Raw genomic sequence first — 6,000 nt, forward strand, 5'->3', positions numbered from 1 at the left:
CCACACATCCATGATGGATCTAAATCTTGTTTGAAGTTGGTTGCACAATAAATGGTTAAGTTGACTTATAGTCCACTGTTGATATTGTAGACGCCAAACAGTACATTGGTGGTCAAGTGGACTTTCAACGGGCTTCTAATGCTACAGCCTACGAGCACTAAACGTAGATGATGGTCAAGTGAACTTTTAATCGATTTGGGATAATTTTGGGATGATCGTTCTTGTGCGATTTTCGATATTCGTATTTTGATTATGTTTGGAAAGATAAATCGCAAGCGTGAGTGATAATGCAGAAGTCGATCACCCTCTCTTGCCTTAGACCAAGTACCTGCAAAAGATGAAGTCAGGGACTTGCTTCCCCGTGATCACTCCGACGATCCAATCAATTTATCGATTGGTCACGAGTTTTTTCGTATGCAGTAGAGAATTTAGAAAAAAAAGAGGAATCCCCTTACCAATCTTGGTTGCCTTCTTTTTATTCTCATGTCAAGATAATAATTCTCTTTTTTGGATCACCGGAATCCGGATCCCACCCCTTGCAGAACCATGATCTTAATGATATGGATATAACAATCGTTTTCGAGGGGTTCAGGATAATCCCTATCTCCACGATCCTCGGAGCAATGATTGATGTCGAGAATTTGGACAATCTTTGTTGAGCAATAGATTTAGCCAATTTGTTAAGATGTCTCTACCACGTGTCCTTCCCAAACTCGGGCCGGATAGCGACCTTAGATTGGTCTCTAATAGACACGTGTTTTTGCCATTACTAGTTACATAAAGAGTAATTATGAATTCGAAGGGTTTTTTCTCATTTGTGAGACTTCATTTTATTGTGCAAGGTGAAAATTAAAATCACTACCCACTAAACTGATACGATATATAACTTATTCGACCATTTGAGTTATGCTCTGAGTGTGGTCTAAAACAATCTTGTATTGATTTGAAGTTTGTTGATAAGGCAAGCAAGCGCCGGAGGGGTTGGTGGTGGTGGCGGCGGTGCTCCACCGTGGATGTTTGAAAGTCAAGGTTTGTGGGTATTCACTATTCATTGGGTTCACGTACGCCGCCAGGCTGCAGTGATACTAATGAAAGGCTGTAATTAATTAGGCAAGGTGGTTGTCCAATTTGGTCGGTCTGATGTATCAATAATTACCTTCGCTTTGCTCTTTGCAGTGTACCAAACGCCATGATATTTACTGGGTGGCGGCTTCTCATAAATGAATGCTTCTATTATTATTATATTATTGATTGCATTTACTTCTTTTATAAATAAATAATAATAATTCACTACCACAAAATCCAACTTTCTTTGTGGTTTTTGTACTAAGCAATATATAGTACATGGTCAAATTTTACATATTATTATTAAATTTTGTACGAGTTATATTCATCCTTCTTGTATATAATTGACAGTAGTTAATTTTGTAAATATTCTTAAAATATCATCTCTTCTATTTGCTTTCTTCTGAAGTCAAACAAAAATAAAAATAAATTATAAAATACTATCGACGCTAACTTCTTCCCTTCAGAGATGGGCATTGATGAAGTCCATTGCTGACGAGAGAGGTTGAATATGAATTGAAAATGGCAAAATTTAGATCGACTTGTATTATTCAAACCCAAATCTTCGGGTTTGAAGGAATCTTGGATGTCAAACCTAAATTAATCTAAACATGAAAATGAATCCAGAATAGAGAGAGATAGGAAAGATAGAGAAAGAGAAATATAAAAAGAGACTTACAATTAATATTTGTGAACTTTATTGTTGTTTCCACTTTACTTGTCTAAAAATATCTTTTGATCAACCCAAACCCAAATTAATGGTAAGGGAAAGAGATTTTTATGTGAATAATGGTGAAATGATCATTGATTGGGGTTTTTGAAAAAAAAAAAAAAACCAACTAGGGTTTTTACAAGAAAGAAAAAGACGACTACGACTAATAGGAGAGAAAGAGATGAGAGAGCTATCAAACCCCCTCGTCAAAATCGATTTGCATCGATTTGCATGAGATGAGAAAGAAAGGGAGATGAGAGAGAAAGAGGGAACAAAAATGAGAGAGAGAGAGAGAGAGAGAGAGAGAGAGAAATGCTTGAATATAAGAACAAATAGTCAATCTACTTGGTCTATTAGTCTCAAGTGAGATTTGTGCCATTTTAAAAAATACAGAGATAATCAAATCAATGCAATTTAGATAAATTCTAATAACGGTCTATAAAATTTACCTATAATATAATCGTTACAAATAATAAAAAAAAAGATTATTAGTCACCAATGTCTACCAAAAGGTAGTAATTATTCTTCCTTATTATCAACCAAAAAAAAAAAAGAAAAAGAATGAGAAGCCACATTTCATTAGATAAGAAATTTCATGATTTACTCAACACTTTGTAAATAAGATAACAAAATTCTTTTGATTGTGTTAAAAAAAAAAAAAAAACGTGGATGGACTTAATTTGCATGTTTTTTGGAGCCTTCATTTGCTTTTGTCTTAATGTTTGTCTCCTTTTAATGTGACTTTTTTTATTCAGGTCTTAGACCTTATTTTTCAAACCAAAAAAAAAAAAAGAAAAGAAAAAGAAAGATATAATATGACTTCTGTTTTGATAAGTAATTAACCAAAATGATCACTTGAACAACTTAATAATAATTTTGAAACTCAAAAGCATTTAATCTCTTTAGTGCTAAGACTGACATTTCCCTTAGTAAGTTTGCATTATCATTGTGTAAGGATGATAAAAGTAATCAAAATAATTATATCAACTCAAGGTGTTTACTTAATTGTTAATCAAATTCAGCTTAATTCCACTGGCCACATGCACACCCATATATATATATATATATATATATGCAAGTACTTTGCCTAATTTGAAGGCTATGAAGGTGCCCACTTAATGCAGAAGACTTGTAGCAAGCAGCCGACCATTTCTTCTTCCACAGTATTAATGAATTGAAGGTCCCATTTCCATTAATTATAGATGAAGTTGAATTATCAACAAACCGTGATTCAATAGGAATTTGTGTTATATCTGTGCAGCTTTGATCTTGTACTCAACTACTCAATGCAAAATATAGTAATTTGTGTTGTCTATATATATATTCAGCTTCATCTTGTACTCAACTACTGAATTCCCCGAGTTTAGGGCTTTTGGCATGCTTTCTTCTATAAATGATCTTCTCTATGGACTTAAGCAGTGTTTGGTATGGAAAAAGTAAGTTTTTTCCTAATTAGAGTATGATTCTTAACAATTAAATTATACATATATATATTATACATTATGAATATTTATCAATACTTAATAAATAACTCTTAACAACATAAAATTTCATTTTTAAGTTACGGAGGTATTTTTAGAATTTTGAAGTACTTCTCCAAAAAAGTGTAGAAAAATACCGAACACGATAATCTTTCATTTTTTATGAATGTGATTCAAAAGAACAAAAGTTGAGAAGGTGCCAAAACCCACCTTAAAAGTGTACCTTGTCTAATAAGTAGATTAAGCCAATAAAAAATAAGATAAATTTTAATTTTCAATTAACAACTAAATGAATTATTTATATATGTTGCTTTTGTTTTATTTCTTTGAAAAATGTAAATATAATGTCATGAGTTATGCTTTGTTCTTGTTATTGATTGCTGGTGAACTATATATCAAGCAAATTAAGTGCTTTCAAGGGTTTGTAGGCAGTCCTGACCTTGGCTTTGGTGCTTTCTTTTCTCTCTTTCTTCATGCCATTAGGCTATATATGGTGGTTTATTATTGGTTGGTTGATTAGACTTGCATCTTCTGTTTGGCCATGACATACGTCCTTGGTTATGGCAACTCTTCATCTGCCAAATTTGGCTCGCTTATGCATCCATTCTCCTTAATTAGCTCATCGATCGTTTTTTGCAGCTCAACTATGAGGTGTTTGCTGATAGAAACAAAGTGAGGATAAGAAGAATCAATAGAGGAAGCATTGATGATGGTTTTGGGACTTCTTATAATCATGACAGCAAGATGACTAATTGTGTATAAGAAGGGACTCTTCAGGACTGGCAGTTGTCCATCGTTAGCGGTGGCAATATGTATAGTTCGCCGATCTTTAATTTTCCACTAGGGTTTTAAGTGGTTGCTACGAAATTGGCTTCTTGTTTGAGCCTTATTTTGTCTTGTTTAGGCCAACACTATTTGAAAAATGCTACTTTGCACGAATGAGGATGACCGAGGGCTCTAAATAACAAAAATATTCTCACCTAATTTATAAATTCACCGCCCATATCCTTAGCCGTCTCCTTTCTCCTTTGCCATAACTGCCTCCAACAAGCTCCGCCTCATTTTGTCTCGCCGACAAATCTTCTCGTCACCTCGCTATGATGCCTCGTGCGACTGCCGCTGTATCCTATTGCCGCCTCACTGCAGTGCCTTGAGCTGATGGCAGCTGCACCATCTCGTCCGAGCTTCTCCTATCCGCAACGCCAATGAAACCCGAGCTTCTCTTGTCCACAGCGGTTTGATGATCGGACTTCATCAATAAAGTTTGATTTAATTATCGAATCTGTCATCTCATCGATACAAGTAGCATGGTTCATAGTATTTTAGGCTTTGTATTTCATAAATTGAGTTCAGGTGGAGGTCTATATATGCTTGGTGTATGTCTTATTCTCCTTGGTTATCAATATTTTTGGCTATCGATCATTTATCTAAAAACATAACAAAATAAATTAACATATTTAAAATCTCTTTGGCACATTGCGTCACAAGAGAAAACACATTATCGAATTCCCTTTTTAAACCGCCCCATCTCCTACACATACAACTTGACAAGTTATTGTTTAACAACACACCATTGAGTCCCATTTTCAAATTAACTATCCCTTCCATCTCCTAAACATAATAAAACTCACAAATTAATTGTTATCCTTTTTTTCCTTTTTGTATGTGCTTTGGACCCCTCTTTTCGTGGAAATGGATAAGTATTGTAATCCAACAAGCCATGTTGTGATATTTGGTGTGTACACACACACACACGTATATATATATATATAGAAGAGCCAGCTAGGTAGAGCCCCCATTATACGAAAGTTCAATTTCCAAATTAATGGTGGCCTGGAGATGCAGCATATACATTATATGGGCTGTTTCCCCACACCGAAAGGCATATGTGTAGAGATCTCACATGTTTCTTTCTTCTCCTCACTGTTAAAGCTCATCTCTGAAGCAAAAGTGTTCGCCATTTATGGTAGCAAGACTTTCGTGACACTGTGCCATTCACTATTAATTATGGCAAAAAGGGTTTACATTTATAAATATATACACATAAACTTGTTTAAGGAAAAAGAGAGTGTCTTTATACACTTGGTTTTGATCTTAAATTAATTAGTTGAATCTCATATATATATAAATATATATATCTTAAAGTCTGCAAGCGAAGGGTTTCTTATGACAAAAAGGCTATTGATTATATATTTATGATGTTGGTCTTGTCACTGTCTTTTTGGTTAAGTGGGAGTTTTCAGTTCTTAATGTTGTCATGCAATTTGTGGGTCAGATGCCCTGATTTTCTTCACAAGTTGTATATATCCACGCCAATTGTACGTACTAATTAATTAATTAATTAAAAGATCAAGTACGTGGCTAAATTAATTAATTAATTTAATTAGTTAGTTAGTTGATTTTTTGTTAAATGAAAATGGAATAATTCAGTCTTGAACGATGGAAAAGAAAATAAAAAATAATGTCGTTTGGGTAATGTGTCACATCACAAAGAAATATATATGGTGCTGCATATATGCACAAATTATAAATTACATATTAATTATTAGTCCAACTAGCTAGCTAGCTTTTCATCACCCAAATTAATCAGATATGCAAATTACGAGAAAAAAAAAATAATCCCAACTTAATTTTAATAAGTCTCAGTTAATTAATTAAAACATCAAGGATTAATTAATTAATCCTTGAGAATTGATCAGAGGTGTTCATTCTCTTTATTGTTGCCTTTTCTTTCATACAATA

General features: G+C 33.7%; 1 protein-coding gene across 2 annotated transcripts in view; it reads left to right on the top strand.

The window, feature by feature from the left end:
- LOC127788439 (cysteine synthase-like) overlaps positions 1-4,204 on the top strand; it is a 96,305-nt gene extending 92,101 nt beyond the window's left edge. The window contains exon 11 of one of the 2 annotated variants that reach the window (XM_052316695.1): positions 3,898-4,204. The gene's annotated coding sequence lies outside the window, so the exon portion shown is untranslated. Of the gene's footprint in view, positions 1-949; positions 1,250-3,897 lie in introns of those variants that run through there. The other variant, XM_052316693.1, reaches the window with a different exon arrangement.
- Positions 4,205-6,000: the final 1,796 nt, after the last annotated feature.

This window comes from Diospyros lotus, chromosome 13 (genome assembly GCF_014633365.1).
Source record: "Diospyros lotus cultivar Yz01 chromosome 13, ASM1463336v1, whole genome shotgun sequence".
NCBI lineage: Eukaryota > Viridiplantae > Streptophyta > Magnoliopsida > Ericales > Ebenaceae > Diospyros > Diospyros lotus.